Source organism: Coenobita brevimanus, chromosome 1 (genome assembly GCF_032717465.1).
Source record: "Coenobita brevimanus isolate Jiangsu-jjx chromosome 1, ASM3271746v2, whole genome shotgun sequence".
In the NCBI taxonomy this organism is placed as follows: domain Eukaryota; kingdom Metazoa; phylum Arthropoda; class Malacostraca; order Decapoda; family Coenobitidae; genus Coenobita; species Coenobita brevimanus.
Window position 1 is genome coordinate 13,230,056 of NC_136954.1, and position 20,305 is coordinate 13,250,360.

The window sequence follows — 20,305 nt, forward strand, 5'->3', positions numbered from 1 at the left end:
TGGCAATGTGTATGTTCTGTTGTTTGATGAATTGTGTGAGTTCTTGTTTTTTGGTGTTTATGCCATCTATGTTTAACTGAAGGATCTTTATGTTGTGTGTGCGATGTGTCTTGACTGCTACAGCACGGGGGAGGTGGTGTAAGTAGAGGGGAAGGGGTGGGAGGAGATTGTGATGGAGGTAAGGGTTGAGGTGGATTAGGATGGGTTGGAGTGGGAGGAGTTGGGGGACTGGATGGTGTGGGAAGGATCGGTGGGTTTGGCTGTGGAGGTGTGAAGGAAGTGAGAGTAGGATTGGTAGTTGCTGTTGTTCATGGTGGTTGTGTTGGATGGGTGATATTGGTAGTTGTAGTTATTATTGATGATTGTAGTTTGGTGGTATCAGTCATACCTCTCGTCATGTTTGTAAGTCTTCTGTGGATAGTAGTTCTTCTGTTAGCAGAGAGTTATGGTCAAAATTTTCCTTCCTCGAGTTAAATAATTGCAGTCAATCTAACTTAACCACACCCATCCTGACCTAACGTAACCTGACCTAACTGACTAATTCATACCTTTCAGCCCCAGCTTAATCCATCCCACTCCTTTCCCCAGCCAGTTTATATTCAGTTCCTCCTTTTCTACCCACCTTCCTCATCTTCTTTAACGCAATATTCCTCGCCGCTTAAAAATCACCCATGAAAACGTCGTAAGGCTTAAACTGTTGTTGACACAGCTTTAGGCCCACACCGCTATAGCTAGTGAAAATACGCCTCATCCCCTCATAACAAAGTAGTCAATGGCTCTTGTTAAAATCTAACCTTTAACTACGACGTTCATTTTGATATTTATCTGGCTCCCTCTACAGCTTCATTTTTTACACTGATTACTACCAGAACACACACACACACACACACACACACACACACACACACACACACACACACACACACACACACACACACACACACACACACACACACACACACACACACACACACACACACACACACACACACACACACACACACACACACACACACACACACACACACACCACTCCTATCGATCTTTTTTTTTTTTTTTGATTACCTTGCTCCCTTCAGAAATTTTAATTAACCCTGAACAGACTTTCGAGCTGCAAGGTCTAGATGAAAGATTGAGTAACCTCGTCATATCATGAGGATTCTTCCATGTGAAATAAAATCTTTTCTAGGTAGCGAGAGTGTCTACCCCCTGCAATAAATAAATAAACAAATAAGTAAATAATAGGACTTATATAAGCCAGACATGACCACGTCTTCTTTAATGTGTTTTTTTTTTCCCAAATACTAGATCATTTTATTCAGCTGTGAGTGAGTTATACGAAACAGTGCTGATATTCTCACATGGACTTTTTCTTGATCATGACATCTACAGTATAGTAAGTTTCATTGGTTTCTGTTCATCATCCACTGGACATTGGCAGAATTATTTGGTAACATGATATCGGAAGAAGGAGGGACGAGGGGGTGGCAGCATCACGCAGGCTATATCTAACCTCTTCAGTTAGAAAAGTCTCTCCCAAAGAGAATAAAATTGGTTGAAGATAACAGGGATATAAGGAAGCCGCAGGCTGTACAGGTTGTTAGCCACCTGACAAAGGAGTTTATAGTCCATGATTATTATGGTGTCATCATATCAATTACAGTTAGATTACTTTAGACCAGTTTCACAGGTGCTGTGTGTTCCGACTTGTTCTAATACTTGCTTTCCTCTCAGGTTCAGGTATTCACAGTTGCCGCGACGTGTTTCTACCTGTACTAATACTTGTTCTCCTCAGGTGTGGGTTTCACAGTTGCCAATTTTTGTTCAAACCGTACCAGTACAAGCTCTACTGTAAGTGTGAATTAGACAGTGGAATAGTAGGTGAACCTTTGTCGTGATTGTACCTAGCAGTGGGAGATCATTACATCCCACCGATACCTCAGAAAATAAAATCCTCCTCCCGACAAAATGAGCAAAATCTTTCCTATTTATGAATGTGTCTTAAAAAAAAAGTTGGTAATGAGTAGGGACGAACTTTTGATCGAAATGTATAGGCCAGTGATGGCATTACACTCCCTCCACACCTCTGGTCAAAGAAACTGCTTTCAAAGGAGGAGGGGGGATTCCTTAGCCAAAAGTCCATCCTTATGGTAATGAGCAGACCTGTCGAGTGGGAACGATATTTTTTTACTGTGTTTTGACTACCTTTTCGTGAAACAATTACACATGCCCCCTTCCCCCCAAAAAGAAAAAACGGAAAGAGGAATTCAGTGGCCAGTACTCCATTCTATCTATAAATATATATATATAAAACAAAGTGAGGAGTAAAAACTAAGTATTGACCGTGAGTTAACCTAAAACCGTGAAACCACTACATCCCATCTACACCTGGGTAGACAGGACACACCCCATCTACACCTTGGGATACAGGAAACTCCCATGGACAAAAGGAATTCACTGACCATCATTCCTTTGTATATACAGACGGTTAAGGACGCTCTTTTGACAGTGAGTGTACAAGCTTAACCACTACACCCCATCCACACCTCCAGCCAAAAGAAACGTCCTGGAATTCAGTAAGCGGTAATTCTCACGCTTTAAGAAGTTAGATTCGGTAAAACTTGCTGGCTTCAGGGTGGGTAGCGGGAACGGCCACAAAGTTAGGCGTCCTCTGCAAAGAATTTTACCCTCGTTGTCTTGTCTCCACCAAGCCACGGTTGTAGAATCTAGTTACTATTTTCGTATAATTTCCATGCTGTTTATTCATTCAGTATTATTTATTATTATTATTATTATTATATTATTATTATTATTATTATTATTATTATTATTATAGTATTATTATTATTATTATTATTATTATTATTATTATTATTATTATTATTATCACAGTAGCAGTAGTGGAAGTAGTAGTAGTAGTAGTAGTAGTAGTAGTAGTAGTAGTAGTAGCAGTGCATAGGCTACAGTTTATTTATCCTTTTTGTAGGGGAAGGTTTACGTATCACTAACCACTCTGCTGATAGTTCTGTCAATCCTGTGCGTCTCCTGCCAATAATTTCACAAGTTGTTCAGTGACACAGAAGCAGTTCGTGCACGTCCCAAACCGCCATCCATACTCACGAATCCCTTTGTGTATTTTAAGTTCTTTCCAGTGAGATGACGTGCTATCTCCCAACGTTATATGATGGATTTAGAGAGACTGGATGCAGCTTTTCCTAACTCATTTCCTAAACGCAGTCTTACACTGGAATTAATGTAAAATGGAAAAAATGCTGAAAGACTGAGATTTTGTTAGGAAGTAATTGATTCCTCCTCCTCTTCCTCGTTTTCGTCCTCTTGTTTTTCTTCCTTTTTTCTTCCTTATTATTATTATTATTGTTATTATTATTATTTTTGTTATTATTATTATTATTATTATTATTATTATTATTAGTAGTAGTAGTAGTAGTAGTAGTAGTTGTATTTTACATCCAGACGCCTTCATCCTGCAGAAACCATGAGACCTACTTCGCTGTGCTCGGATGGTCCCATGCAGTTGCTGAAGCAGTGGTTTTCCTGGGATTGTATTTATTTATTATATTTCAGTTCAGGTGCTTAGATAGATAGATAGACAGACAGACAGACAGATAGATTAGATAGATGGGTAGATAGATAGATAGATCGGTAAGATACATAGATAGACAGATAGATAGATGAATTCGCTTCCCCAGATTAGTTTCCCCCAAACTTCAACCCGCTGCAGTTCAAGTCCAAGTGTTATTTATTTTTTTATGTTAATAAAGGGCACCTGTAATCTGGTATATGGATTTTCTTTCTGTATTTAACTTGTTTTTCCTTTCTCTGCCCATCTTTTGTAATAGATATGGATAGGTAGGTAGGTAGATAGATAGTTTGGTAGAGATAGCTAGGTAGATAATTGTTAAATAGTAGATAGATTGATAGTAGGTAGGTAAATAGATAGATTGGTAGAGATAGCTAGAGTGATAATCGGTAAATGGGTAGATAGATAGATAGATAGTGGGTAGGTTGATTGGTAGATAGATAGATAGGTATTTGGTAGACAGATGGATAGATAATTACTGCCTACTAGCAACGTGACAGTGCAGTCAATCGTGTGATAGTGAAAGCAGTCATGATGACACGGTTTGGATACGTACCGTCAAGAAAACAATTGTTCCCAGTTCCGTCTGAAGAAATTTTCGAAACACAGTGAAAAACCTATCTCTGCTATTGCTTGTTCAGATGGTTAAGAGTTTTCACTATGTATTCGTCAGACTCTGGGAAGATACTCGTGTGTCTGTCTGCACTAAAGGCCTGTGAAACCAGTTCTAGCCACTCAGCCCCAACACGTCCTCCTGTATTTATTATGTTTGCAATAGTCTTCTCACATTGCAAGGGCTAGATATAGCATTGAATCACCCCTTCATTACGAGAGGCCCTTATATCTATCTATCTATCTGTCTATAACCATCTATCTATATCTCTGTCAGTATCTATGTCAACCTATCTATATCTGTTTATCTATCTATCTATCTATCTATCTCCCTGTCTGTCTATGTATCTGTCTCTTGCCAGACGCCTTAATCACGTAATGGGTGGCCATAAACAGATCTCTTAAACGTCGCCCCGGCCTCTAGCATGTGGTTCCCCTCCCTCCAACTCACACCTCATTCTCTCGTATACTCGTATCTCTGTGCTCATCCCTCCATCTCGTCCTTGATTTCGAAACAGTTCTGGTAAGTCTGTCTTCCATTAGAAAGCGGCACACAACAGTCAGATATACTTGCAGGTTCTCAGTGGTACTCCTGGGTGAACAGTGACAGGAGTAATAACAGTTTATCCAATGTCCGTATTCTCATCGAGGAAGGAATCTCCCTCCCAGCTGTTCCTAAATGCTTTATTTTGCTCATTACTCCTTATTGTCCTGTACTCTCATTTTAATAATTCAAATACCACCATAAATCATTCAGATACCATCATACTCGGCATAAGTAATATACCAACGTATATTTACAAAACGTATCAAGATATTAACCGCTGAAGAAGAGGTGCTAGGGAGCTTCCTTAACCGATGAGAATACGGGCCAAGTCGGACAGGCCTGGGAATCGTACCATTTTTTTTTTTTTTTCCAGTTGCGTGCTAGATGTACCCAGTACTACCCATAACACGGCTCCACCAGGCTCACGAAAATCAGGCCCAGTGTGTCTCGCCTCCACATCACTGGGAGACTGAGAAAGCTTAAAAATATTAAAAGTAACTAAATACAGACTAATGTGTGTTGATTCAGCGACAGGCAATCTTTATGACTCCCACCAAATTAGTTCCATCCTTGGTGAAAATTAATTGAACTCGGGTTATCAAGCTTCATCAGTTGTTAATTCACTGAAGACCCTTTATCACCGTTATCACTCCCTCGCAGGGCGTGAGGGCGTGGTTGTCGGGCCGTATTATACCAAGCTTATTAACCGTTTCAACTCGAGAACATACCTTTGATTTTATTCTTAATCTTCAGGCCGATTTATTCAGCGTGAGAGAGATTTTACGAATTAGAATGGACCAGAGATTTTTAACTCACTGTGATCTTGTGCGGGACATTTAGTTTTGTACACTACCTAGTGTCTTGTCCTTGTTTTATTGTGTTTTTACCTTTGCCATTTTCTTTTTCTCCTTTCCCGTTTTTGTTCCATTGCTAGTCATATACTCGCATCTTTGAATTAGTGCCATATGGTCTTAGATACCTGGCCCTAGGAATCCATTATTCAGTTCAGTTCTTTGGTAAGTTAAATAAATTGAATGGAGATACAGTAGCCTGAGTGAACTAATCAGTATTATCACAGGATTCAATAGGTAATTCTCTTGGTCGCGTTATCTCATATTATATTCGATCAGTCGCCAGGGGATTATAGTCAGGTAAGAGTGATCCATAGGAGCGTGAGTGTCAGTATTGGTACCATTAACTCACTCAGGTCAGGACAGCTCTAGAATTCACTTCAACTAACGCCAGACGATTTTATTAAGCAGAGAGTGGATCATAATAACCTGTCTGGAGTAGTTCTTGTCAGCTGAATAAAATCGCTTGGCGGTGGCACGAATGTATTATGCAACACACCCTCGGGCTAAATGGATTGTTGGAGATTTTTCCTATTCCCACCAACACAGTCTCACTGCAGAACGAAAATCGACGAACAGTAGCAAGAAGGAAGTGTAAAAAGTGTCATCGTGTTCTGATGGGTTGCTGGCGACGGCTTCTATCCCCATCATCATGACCAGTCTCCTCTCCTGATGAACAAAATCGCAAGACGGTAGAAAGTGCGTGATCAGAAAGACGTCATATTTACCCTTTGGATTCGTTGAGTATCTGTGAGCTCAGTAAGAGTGTCCTTCATAAAATTTATTCCCAGTCAAAACTTGAATCGTAATATGTAAAAGTTTTAGTGCCCAGGAATTGTTTTAAGGATAATTACATCGTCTAAACCAAACCGAAATCTCAGCCAAAGGGTTGTGATCAGTCGTTGCTATATGTATCTGGGGTTCCATGTCAGGGGAGCCGGGGGTGTATAACAAATGTCCAGCCCGCATTTGGAATAATCCTGAGTTTGATTACGATTAGGTCAGACTGTTGGACAAAATTCGTTTCCTCCATGTCTCTCTTCACATAGCAGTACAATTAAGAGCATGAGTGTCACTTTGATTGTTGTATCCTAATGTAAAGGAAGATTGTAAAGTATGAAAAATAGATTGTAACTTAAGGAACATAGATTGTCTGCCTTATAACAATCACCTAATAAGCCAAAACTTTTGTCATTATTATCAATGTTTCGAGGTCGTGTCACAGTCCACCAAGGCTTTCCTAGAAAAAAGAGCTTAGATTAACGGTTGTCAATTAGTTTAGCAAGATGTCGGTAGGTACTGACAGCGTTATAAGACGGTGGACAGAAACTAACAAGAAGCAAGTTACAATTCATTTCTCTATTGTAGTTTAATTTAGCAAGACCTCAAGATCTCATTAAGTTCTGACGAGGTTTTAAGACGGTCGAATCGAAGCAGAGAAGCGAGAGTAATCGTTTTCATTGTTTGTTGTTGATTTGGTTTAGCACGACGTCGCTATGTCGTGGCGTGATTTTGAGATGACATTTTATTACTCGTCCTCATCGTAGAGGGTCTCGGGGACGGGTATTGTTTTCACTTGGTTTGTCTGTCTGCTTGTCTGTCTGTCAGCTAACAACTTTACTGGTGCTATTTTGGCTAAAATTACAGGGATGATGGGCTGTTACCCTCTGATCACCTTATTAAATTTTGGACCAAATTGATCCAAGGCCCAGGCTGTAGCCCCCCCCCAATATATATATATATATATATATATATATATATATATATATATATATATATATATATATATAATTTTTTCTGCCATAACTCCTTTCAAATTCGTCATATCGAAATGAAACCAAAACCTAAAGGTATATCTTTCATATCTGCATCCTGTAACATGCCTTATTACATCAGGGGGATCACCCACCAGTTAGCGGTAGGGGGGTCAATGTCAGGTGGGTCAGGCCTAAGATTTCAGATGGGCATAAAATCGTCAATTTTCACCCGATTTACTCCAAATTTGATATATGACATCCATGACTAGGTATCCTGTTTATATGTCAGCACTAAAATGACTGCCGGGGACGGGTTTGTTGTGCCTTGGCACCGCTTCTTGTTTTATTTTATTTTATTTTATATTTTCGCTTAGCAAGATGTAAGTTATCAGAGAGTGTCAAGACTGTGTAAAGGATCTGTCGACCATACCGTATAGTTTTAAGATGGTTCCAAAGCAAAATCCCAACGTATGTTATTCATTCGTACTTATTTAGCGAGTTGGTACAAGGTTTAACAGTGTCTGGAGGCTGAGTAAAGGAACTATTGATCACAGCTTAGCATACAGCACATGTTTCGCTTGAACTTCGTAACTGCTGCTGTTATTCTTCTTCTTGTGCCCTAGATGCGTTCATTACAGCATTTTTCGTATCTCTAAGGCTTGTTTTTTCGTCCGTTAAAGATTCTCCCTAGCACCTGTTCCTCAGCGATTTATTTTTTTATACAGTTGGTTAATATCCTTTTGCACACGTTACTTGTGCAGACTATGGCGATATTAGTGATTTATGTAATACGGAGTTGGACACCAAAGTGTAATAGGGATAATAAGTTGCTTTGGGAAGGTGTCAGGGAGTTTCCTTAACCGACGAGAATACGGACCCAAGGTTTGACGAATATATGGGAGAGAAGTCGAACCATTGAGTTACGTATTAGAAGGGGTAGCATTCCCACTGTGTTTCGTCAGTTGTAAATTTTCTTCCGACGAACTGCGAAAATAGTTTCTTTGACTGCATCTCGGCCTGCCGTTCACTTGGTGCTGTATTTGTAAACGCCTTTAATCTTAGGAGTAATATAAGAGTGCTTGAATTAACAGTTGGCAACATATGGACCTGGGACAGCATCAGTGTGTAACAGAGGTGTAACGTTTGGTACACTTGACAACTTTGACATAAATCATATACCTGTATTCGTTGTTAACATTGACATGAATGAACGGTGTCAAATATTAATAAATTGATATGACCAAGTAACTGTGATGCATGAGCGTCAGATATTGTAGCTAGACCTCCATGTCCCACAGGCATTGTCCCAGGTTCATGTGTGGCCGAATGTACAGTCATGGGCAATGCTTCACCGACAATCCCCTGCCAGCATTGTGTCCAGCCAAATATTGCTCAGTTTTCCCCATATAACAGACAGTAGCCTTCCTTCTCGTACTCGTTTGTTGTGTGCGTCATATTGCTGTCACATAAAAATTTTTCATATAAAGCCCTCCATTGCCTCAACCTACGGGGAAGTGTCAGCGAATTTTTCATCATGGCTGTGTTAATCTTTTCATGTACTGTACAGCTTCCAAACAGTTAACAGTCAAACCGGAGTGATTATTTAAGAGGTAAAGTATGACCAAACAAAATGACTTTCTGTAATAAATAACTACCTGGGAGACTTCATTAACGTAAAAATAAGAGCCTCAAAGTGTTATCTACGAAGAACTATATCTTGTCTGGAAATTGATGTGTTGAGAGGAGAAACACTCTTGTGAAAGAAATCTGTTTACCTTTACTTCCTCTTCCACGAAATTCGATAAGGTAAATGAAATGATGGGTGGTGAGACAGAGAGAGTGTGTGTGTTTTTACTGCTGTGGAGAAAGACTTACAATTGTCTAATTTTGATAGAGTGTTTGTTTCCCTGTCTACCTGCCTGCATCTTCTACATTAAAACTTCTCCCTATAGTTTCTGCATTACTGCTTCCTTGCTTCCCTCATTCATTCCATCCTTTATGCCCGCGCACCTAACTCTCCTTCCTCTCCTGCCTCCTTCCTTTTCCTCCCTGCTTCCTCAGCCAGGCGGCCTGCTTGACTGTCTTCATGCCTGCCTCTTTCCCTCACTCATTTCTTCATCTCCTCCCGGCTTCTTTTGCATACATGTGTGCCTGCCTGACAGACTGTCTACTTTTGCCTCCTTTTCCTCACTGCCTGGCTGGCTCTTCCGCCTTCCTCACCCCCGTGTTCTATCTTTCTGCCTACCTTTCCTCTCTGTTCTTACTGCCTCTTTGCTTCGATCTCCTTTATTCCCTTATTCCTTATTCCTCACTTTTAACTCCCCCTCTCTCTCTCTCTCTCTCTCTCTCTCTCTCTCTCTCTCTCACACACACACACACACACACACACACACACACACACACACACACACACACACACACACACACACACACACACACACACACACACACACACACACACACACACACACACGAGTTTCTCTAGACGTGTTCCAGTAGGCTAACACAATTTGTGCTTGCCGTGGTCATGTCATCAGTGAAGCCTTGTTTAAACATGTAAAGTTTTGTGTGTGTGTGTGTGTGTGTGTGTGTGTGTGTGTGTGTTTAAACATATTTTTGTATACCGGTATTTACTTATATTCATGTAAATATATGTATGTATACATACCAAAAATTCTTATATATAATATATATTATACAGTATATATATATATATATATATATATATATATATATATATATATATATATATAGAGGGAGAAATATCCTCCTTCGGGAGTGGGGAAGCCATGAAAGGTTTTCTGTTACAAGTTGGTAAGGCCCAGGTAGTGTTTGGGAACCACAGAATGTTAAAATTGACAAAACCGTACTTCCAGTTGATTTATTCATCACCAGCAGCATCGTCATCGCCTAATCCCTATTTTCGACCTTTCATAATAGGAAGATTTTGTATTTGGCTTTAAATACGAACTTCGATCCCATGGCAGCTTTATCGTAACACCTTATTTCTCACTGTTATAACGGGTTAATGTTCTTCTTTTTTATGTTCTGTAGGAGAAGCTTTTACTCTACTGGATTTTGTTTTCATTTTTTCCTGTACAGTATATATTCCGAATCCCTGCCTGCCAGCCTGACCCCTCGACGTGTGGGCTGAAATATTGTGGTGAGGGTGAGTGTGGTGGTGATGGTGGTGATGGAAGTGAGTTTGGTGATGGTCGTGGTGACGTTGGTGTAGGGTGATAGTGTACGGGTTTCTCTCTCTCTCTCTCTCTCTCTCTCTGAGGGAAGTGGTGAGGGAGGAGTAAATTTGTGACGCAAGGTGGTAGTGTAGTAGCGATGATGGTAAATGTAATGTGTGGTGATGAGGGTGGCCAGAACAGACAGATTTTATCTATATCCTACGTAAAGCCTTTCACTACAGTGGTACAGGAGTCATTTGTAGTCTTTCTCCCTTCAGACGATTTTTATAGATTTGAAGAGAACAATTTTGCAGTGACGGGTGTAAGAGAGCACATCTGCAGTGACGGGTTGAAGAGAGAACATCTGCAGTGACGGGGTTTTAGAGAGAACATCTGCAGTGACGCGGTTTTCAAGAGAACATCTGCAGTGACGGGTTGGAGAGGGAACATCTGCAGTGAGGGGTTCGAGAGAGAACATCTGCAATGACGGGTTTATAGAGAACACCTGCAGTGATGGGTTAAAAAGAGAATATTTGCTGTCACGCGTTTAAGAGAACATCTGCAGTGACTTGGTTTTAGAGAAAATTTCTGCAGTAACGGGTTTATAGAGAACATCTGCAGTAACGGATTCATAGAGTACATCTGCAGTAATGCGGTTTTCAAGAGAACATCTGCAGTGACGGGTTTTCAAGAGAATATCTGTAGTGACGGGTTTTAGAGAACTTCTTTTGTGACGGTTTTCAAGAGAACATCTGCAGTGACGGGGTTAAGAGAGAACATGTGCAATGACGGAGTTTTCAAGAGAACATCTGCAGTGACGGGTTCAAGAGAGCATCTGCTGTGACGGGGTACAACATTTACACTGACAGGGTACAACATTTGCACTGACGGGGTACAACATTTGCACTGACGGGGTATAACATTTGCACTGACGGGGTACAACATTTGCACTGACAGGGTACAACATTTGCACTGACGGGGTACAACATTTGCACTGACGGGGTTTAACATTCGCACTTACGGGGTACAACATTTGCAGTGACGGGGTATAACACATGCACTGACGGGGTACAGCATTTGCACTGACGGGGTATAACATTCGCACTGACGGGGTACAACATTTGCACTGACGGGGTATAACACATTAACTGACGGGGTACAACATTTGCACTGACGGGGCACAACATTTGCACTGACGGGGTATAACATTTGCACTGATGGGGTACAACATTTGCACTGACGGGGTACAACATTTGCACTGACGGGGTATAACATTTGCAGTGACGGGGTACAACATTAGCACTGACGGGGCACAACATTTGCACTGACGGGGTATAACATTTGCACTGATGGGGTACAACATTTGCACTGACGGGGTACAACATTTGCACTGACGGGGTACAACATTTGCACTGACGGGGTATAACATTTGCAGTGACGGGGTACAACATTAGCACTGACGGGGCACAACATTTGCACTGACGGGGTTAGAGTTTCCACTGAGTCTCCCTTAGCCTGTTGTCTCTCTCCAACTTGCAGAAAATCGTGTGAAGGAAGCGAGAATAAAACATAAAATACGTCATCGGAATGAAGGCGTTAATAGGACCTCACACGCTTGTCGCATTCCACTGTGGTATAGGCTGGTATAGGCCGGTGTAGTGTGGTGGCAGGGATGGAGTGGTATTATTGACGACATTGGCTTCGTGACACCTTTTCCATAGCGATTCATTGTGCAAAATACATCCTTATTTTCTCTCTTCACCGTGTTTATTCAATCTTTGTATCGCTATCGTTAGTTTTAGTATCGTACAGTATGATAAAAATTAGTGATACGTATAATAAACCGCCAGGTACAATGTATAACAAAGGCTCTGTGCTACTTAGCGTAATCCTATTGGCTGTGGCTGCGACTCTGCCCTGCATTAATATTCTTCCTCTCCCCTACCCAAGTCCTTGTCTACCTCTGTACAACCTCGCTACTTCAGATCCCTTTTTAGTGGTATAGGAAGACGTAAGATGGTGATAGAGAAGGCCGGTTATAACGTTGTGTGTTCTCCCTGGTTATATTCTCCACCCCCCTGCCCAGCCCACCCTGTCTCTGTCATGCTTGTCGCCATCTGTCAGTGCAGCCTCGCCATTCAGCCTTCCCGTCATTGTGGGGGCAGGGTGGGTTAGATGTAGAGCGTCGAGCTTGCTGCCGGGGGGTCTGGAGTTCTAGCCTTGCACGGGACTGCCGTGCCGGGAGTGGTAGCGCGCTCCTGTAAAGCCCCTCTCACACATACGCGACTCAAGGGCCGACCGCGGCGAGACTCAAGGTCGTGTCCCAGTTGGCTCCCACGCCTCCCGACTGGCCCCGAATCTGCTCTGCTCATGACTGCCTAACGACCGCGTCAGGACTGCCGCACGATCGGTCGCGACGTCATAACGAACGCGACAAGATCACGAAGAGACCGCAAGGCAATGGAGCTACGAGTCTTCAAATTTGAAATTTAAAGAATTTTTGTCAGCCACAACCATGACACAACACCTCATGAACACAAGACGACTGCATGACGCATTTGAGGAATGCACCCCGATCCCCCACAACCGACCCATGGGGCGGGGCACCACCCCTAGACCACCAGTGACACCCAGTGTGGGGCGGGAGCATCACACCTAGACCACCAGTGACACAGCGAGGGTGGGGCATCACACCTAGACCACCAGTGACACAGCGAGGGTGGGGCATCACACCTAGACTACCAGTGACACCCAGCGTGGGGCGGGGCATCACACCTGAACCACCAATGACACCCAGCACATCATGGACCTCTCCTGTGTCTAGTTAGTTGATGAGGGACATGCATTCATAACGTTTTTTTTTTGTCAGCGACAGCATCACGACATGCAGCGACCGCATCACGATGCATCCAATTGAGCTAAGACTGCTTCATGACCGACGTACGACATTCCCGACAGCTAGCAACTGTGACACGACTTTTGGCAAGTCATGAGGCAGCCACAAATTTTTAACGAGCACATTAAAGCCCCTGTCACACAAAAAACAACTTAAGGGCCTACCGCAACGCGACTCAAGGTCGTAACGCATTATTTCATTGATCGTCCCTTGATTCACTGACAAAGCCCGGACTCTTTAGAGCACTCGTGAGCCGCTGGGGCGACTCGTCGGGCCTCACGACTTGCCAAAAGTCGTTTCACAGTTGCGTTGCAGTCGGGAGTGTCGTACGTCGGTCGTGAAGCAGTCTTAGCTCAACCGGATGCATTGTGATGTGGTCGTCGCGTATTGTGATGCTGTCGCCAAAAAAAAAAAAAAAAATTTATGGCTGTGTGTCCCTCATCAACTGACTAGACACAGGAGAGGTCCATGGTGATACTCTGGGTGTCATTTGTGGTCCAGGTGTGATGCCCTGCCCGACACTGGGTGTCATTGGTGGTCTAGGTGTGATGCCCCGCCCCACGCTGGGTGTCATTGGTGGTCTAGGTGTGATGCCCTGCCCCACACTGGGTGTCATTGGTGGTCTAGGTGTGATGCCCCATCTCACGCTGGGTGTCATTGGTGGTCTAGATGTGATGCCCTGCCCCACACTGGGTGTCATTGGTGGTTCAGGTGTGATGCCCTGCCCTATGGGTCGGTCGTGAGGGTGTCCTGGGGGGGTCGGGTTGCATTCTCCAAACACGTCACGAAGTCGTCTTGCGTTCGTGGGCGGTCGTGTCATGGTCGTGGCTGACAAAGATTCGTTAAATTTCAAATTTGAAGTCTCGTAGCTGTCACTTAGCAGTCGCCTCGTGATCTAGTTGCGTTCTTGAGGACGTCACGACTGGTCGTGAGGCAGTCCTGACGCGGCCGTTAGGCAGTCATGAGCAGAGCAGATTCGGGGCCAGTCGGAAGGCGTGGGAGCCAACTAGGATACGACCTTGAATCGCGCCACGGTCGGCCCTTGAATCGCGTGTGTGTGACAGGGGCTTAAAAAATCGTGAGGCCCGACGAGTTGTCCCAGCGGCTCACGAGCGCCCTAAAGAGTCCGGGCTTTGTCAGCGGATCAAGGGACGAGCGATGAAAAAATGCGTTACGAGCTTGAGTCACGCCTCGGTCGCCCCTTGAGGCGTTTGTGTGTGACAGGGGCTTAACCTAGCGGGACTAAATGGCCATAGTTGCCTAGCTCGGAGATTAAATCCTTTCCCGTCATTGCTGGTGAACGAATACTGTAGATTTGTGGGTCGTTTTGGACAGCGTTTGATGTTTTCAGTTTTGTGGAGAGAGAGAGAGAGAGAGAGAGAGAGAGAGACAGAGACAGAGACAGAGACAGATAGACAGACAGATGCACTAGGCAGATCAAAAAGAAATAATCCCTTTCATTTTCTTTTTGGCGGTGGAGGGAATCCGACAAAATGTTTTCACCATGGGAGCGGAATTCATCCTTATGGGAAATAAAGCAATTTCATTTATTAAATTTCAGTCGGGATTCACCATGAAAGATCTCTGGCAGCAAATATCGATAGAGGAGCACCTCAGATTATCTACTTCACTACGATGACATTATTTTTATTCATTTAATTATTTGTTTTTATCCAGCAGTACCCGGTATGCTTTGACTTCATGTATTACTTTATTCATCCTTGTACCAGATCATATTCAGTTTTGGAAAAAATAAATAAAATAAAATAATATGCTTTTCGAATTAGAGTGGGCCTTATAACATCCATTAACCTCCTCGGCACGAACGGCCATCAGTTAGTAAAATAAAATCGGCCTGACGTAAAAAAATACAAAAGAATAAAGAAAAGATATCCTACTACCGAAAGAATTGCGTCTCTGTTAGGAATAACAGTGAAAAAGTCAACAAATATCGCTATAGGAATTGGCTGTACACGGTGACTATAATTCTCTCTCTCTCTCTCTCTCTCTCTCTCTCTCACCAGCGAAACCGTGGATTGGATTCTCGAATTTACTTGCAATCGATCCTGTGTCGTAACTTGGATTTATTTTGACAAGAAGGACAAGAGATGGAAAATTTCTTCATTCTCCTGCCCATGCCCTTCCTGCATAAAAAAAAAAAAAAAAAAAGTAAAGAAAAAAAAATGTTCGATATAATTTTTCTTAGAACCATTTATTTATTTATTTATTTTCAGACAAAAGAGATACGGTAAGATTCTGTACATTTTTGGGTCGTCCTGTAAAATACGGGCTTGAGTTACGAGAGAAGATTCACCGTAAATGTGCCTGAGAATCCAACCCTTTGACTTCTTGGCTGGTGTTCTCATCGGTTAAGAAAGGTCCCTAAAACCTTTTCCTAAGTGATTCATTTTGTTTATTATACTTTACTGTCCGTCTCTGTTACATAAATCCTTCTGAAATTTCCATACTGAGTATAAACCTACAAAATTATCTAAACAAGCCGTATCCAAAAATAAATAGCTAAGGGAGAGGTGATAGGGAGCCTCCGTACCTGACGAGAAGACGGGCTGCTTTATATTGTTACCCTATAAATCCTTCATTTCCTTGTGTGTGTGTGTGTGTGTGTGTGTGTGTGTGTGTCACTGGTATATCTATGTTTTACTTGCATAGTGATGACATGCAGCAAAACTTTACAGCTTCTCCATGTCAGTTTCTTGTCGCACTGTATTTCTCTTTCCTCCCATCAGATATTCGTTTTAGCGATTATTATCTTTGTTTTCTGTGTCAGTTATCATTATTCATTTCTTTTCATGAGATATTTTTTGTTTCGTATCAGCCTGATTTCACATTTTTGTTTCTTAGGTTTTTCTTGGTTGAACATAATTTCTTTCCTTAGGTTTCATTTTCTTAAATATACTCGGAACTTAATCTATATATATATATATATATATATATATATATATATATATATATATATATATATATTTTAAGTTTTTCTTATTCTCCTTTGTCAGTTGGTTATATTTTCCTAAATTGGAGCGCGACACTGAAATAATAAGTATATTGGTTAACCCTAACAAGCATATGCATCCCATACATAGCCATAAATAGGTTGGGGGTCCTGGCTTCCCTGTGGCGAGTATTAGCATACAATTATAATTCTCTCCCGTCTCATTGATTATGATGATGATGATTTACCGGCCTTTCCAACATGGTTAAAGGACATTAATCGATTTATTGTTAAACAGAAAAGGCGAGGATGTGGAGACGTATCGGTTATTGACGGAAATTTTGCATGTTATGGTGAGAAAACCTATCTAACCTTTCTGTACCCCTTGCGGACTGCACTCTGAAATATGGGATGCTGTTGATGAGTTCTTGAAATTAGAGTAAAAGATATTACAGTCTTGCTAACATCTTACTCTCTCTCTCCTCCAATGACGTGACTGCATTGAAGTACTGTTGCCGCCAAAAGTTCCGTTCCTCTTCCTGGTGTAACTCTTAAAATGATTTTAGTTTGAGTGTAGTTGCATATCGTCATTACAGTCTGTCTTGTTAGTGTATTTGTGGGTTTTGGCCAGGTGTAGTGTGAAGTACCGTAATAAAGGTAACGAGTAACGCAAGGCTACAGGAGCAACGGAACTTTTGAGGCGACAGTATATAGCAGTCATAACAAACTGGTGTTGTTTACCGGCTCCAACTCTGACAAAAACATCAGTCTACGAAATCTGTGCCAACTTTGAACCTGTTGTGACATCAGACGGGTTCACAGAGACAATTTTACCGGGTCAGCTGGTGGTATGTTTGTTTTATGTATCTCTATGAATCTGGTAAATATGCCATTGTGCCTCGCTTGTTTACTGAAATCTAAATTAATGAGGCTTTATTGAGGACATTAATAACAGCCGTGCAATATTGCGCCACCGATATATAATTATTTTTTTTTACCATAGCCTAAAGCTCATGCACTGGTTCCCCCCTCCCCTCTCTCTCTCTCTCTCTCTCTCTCTCTCTCTCTCTCTCTCACACACACACACACACACACACACACACACACACACACACACACACACACACACACACACACACACACACACACACACACACACATCAAAAAGTTATTTATTTGAAGGTACAGAAGTCAATCAATTGAAATAATTAAACGGCTGAATTTATGGACTGACAAATTTGTAAGTATGAAGAAATATTAGTATAAGCAAACTTTAAACACCAAGAATAATGAAGCAGGTACGCAAATTATGAACAAAATATATATATCAAATTTCGTTCCTTAACTCTGACATAGTCTTCATACTTATTTGCCCCAGACGATTTTATTTATTTTATAGATCTAAGAAACCGGAGGGGTTAAAGATACCCCTCATTAACCCTTTGACTTCTAGAGTCTCTGAATTTACGTAAAATCGTCTGGAGATGAAAATAAAGTAATACAGGTCATCGTAGTGAAGTAATTAACCTGCACCTGTGAAAGCACCTGTAAATCACGGGGCACCTTAACCCACTTTTAGCCCCAGGTCATATTTTTCGCTGTATTTTTAGTAACGTCAGACGATTTTACTCAGCTTGGGGCAGACTTTTCGAACTGGAGGGATTAGATGAAGCCTTGTGTAAGCCTTTTGGTAGTACTCGTCAGCTGGATAACATCGTCTGGATACAACAAGAAAAACAAGAATATATAGGTAGGACACCGTAGTGAAATCCCTTGAATGCGGTGACGATTTTTTTTTTTTTTTTTTTTTGCTCTGGTGATTCAGGCCTCTCGTACTGAAGGGGTTAATGAAGACTGTGTGACTCCTAGGCTCGTATTCTCGTCGGGTAAGGGAGCGCCCTGACACCTCCTCAGCGATTTATTCTTGGATATGGATGATTAATACCCTTTCGTAATTTTTTTTTTTTTAATGAATAGTATCGCGATATTGTAAGGATTTATTTAACACAGAAGAGGACAGAAAGGTGTACTTAAAATAACTTGCTTAGGAAAAGGAATGGGGACTCTGATGTTAAAATCAAGTAAAACTATCTAGAAGCAGCAGGAATGAATAATGAAAGTACGTGATGGTAGTGAAAGTATTAACATTGCTTCAAAATACGTGGCATATCCTTCAACCAGGGAACAAAAGTCTGTTTACATATTCATAACCGATGCCTATTTTTCTCATGTAATTGTAATATGGGCTGATATTTTTTTACTTTTGATTTTCCTCCACACTTTTTTGTTTTGTTTTGAGTGTCGGTACTGTTGATGGTGTAGTGGTGTGGTAAATGGAGGAGGGAGGGGAAGGAGGGGGTGGGGGATTGAGGATGGGAGAAGGGGAAGAGGAGAAAGAGGAAGGATAAGGGAGGTAGAGGAAGGAAGGGGGAGAGCAATGAAAGCAGTATGTGAAAAGGGTGGGAGGAGAGAGTGATGATTCAGTGCAAAGAAGGGGAGAGAGAGGAGGGGGAGATGAGGGAGGAGAGAGGAAGAGGGAGGGAGGATGAAGAGAACAAAGTGGAGACTGGGAAAGAGAAGGATGAGAGGGAACAGGAGGAGGAGAGAGAGTGGAGGAGAGGGGGGGGTGAAGAGGGAGAGAAGGGGAAAGAACAATGGGAGATGAGAAAGGAGGGAGAACAGGGTGAGGGAAGGAAGGTAGGAGAGAGAGGAGGGGACAGGCATTGGGAAGTGAGGGAGAGGAATGGTGAGGTAGGAAGGGAGAGTGTACTGACTGGTCGAGGGGGACATAGATGGGAGACGAAGGGAAAGAAAAAGAGAAGAGACTAAGGGTAGGGAAAAGGGAGGGGAGAGAAGGTAGCGAGGGGTTTCAGAAAAAGGGAATGGAAGAAATGGGAGAGGGGAGAAAGCAGATTTGGAAAGAGAGGAGGAGGGAGAGAAAGGAGTTACATGGAGTTAATGATAGTTACATAAACAGCCACACAAACCATACGGTACGAGCGAGGTGGTCCGTCTTTAAAAGGTAATGCTTAACCCATATCACAGGATTGTAAGAAAAGGGTAGTACAGCACTAGGCTTTCTCCCTCTCTCTCACCCCCCCCCCCCAGCAATACGTCGTGCAGGAAAAAACTGAAATAGCACCTTATAGGATTAATAAACCTGAAGGAAGTTTCAAAGGATATGAAACTCCAAAATATACATGTTCTCTCTACACATTTTTTTTTTTATTTAAACTAATAAGGAAACAAGGAAACGCGAACCCTCCTAGTATGGCTCCGTGTTCCTGTGATATGCTAAGTACTGTCCCAAGTACAAGGGTATGGACAACCAATCCCACCGCCTCTGAGGATGGTCCAGGAGGAGTCCCCTACTTGACACCCAAATTTTCCTCAGCCAACGCCGATAGCTGACAAACAAATATCTAGCTTTCTCTTGAACGTATTTGTGGTTATGCTGTCCTTATCGCTTTCCGGGAGCCTGTTACGGACACTGATAATATCGTTACAGAAGAAATATTTGGTAACGTCCAGGTAAACTGTGTGTCCTGATAGATTTATGTTATGTCCACGTGTTGGCGTATCCGGGGCAAATGGGAAGAAATTATTTATGCTTTCTTTATCGAATCCCATGAATATCCTGAAGCTCTGGATTAGATTCCCTTTCTGTCGCGTTTGGATAGAGAGTAATGGAGGGAGGAAAACAGAAAGAGAGGTGTACGGGAAACGTACCAGGGAGAAAGGAAGGAAAGGGATGGAGAGGAGGGAGGAGTGGGGAAAGGGAAAAAGCTGAGAGAGAGAGAGAGAGAGAGAGAGTAGTAGTAGTAGTAGTAGTAGTTGCCCGTAGACAAATCCTGACATGGTTTTTTAACAGCAAAAAAAGTATATACATTTTTCCATCCCTCACATGTACAT

At 42.2% G+C, this 20,305-nt stretch overlaps 1 protein-coding gene across 1 annotated transcript in view; it reads right to left on the reverse strand.

Annotated features, from left to right (window-relative positions):
* The window catches only part of LOC145414574 (glutamate receptor 1-like), a 576,687-nt gene that overhangs the window by 392,043 nt on the left and 164,339 nt on the right, over positions 1-20,305 (reverse strand). The window lies entirely within an intron of this gene.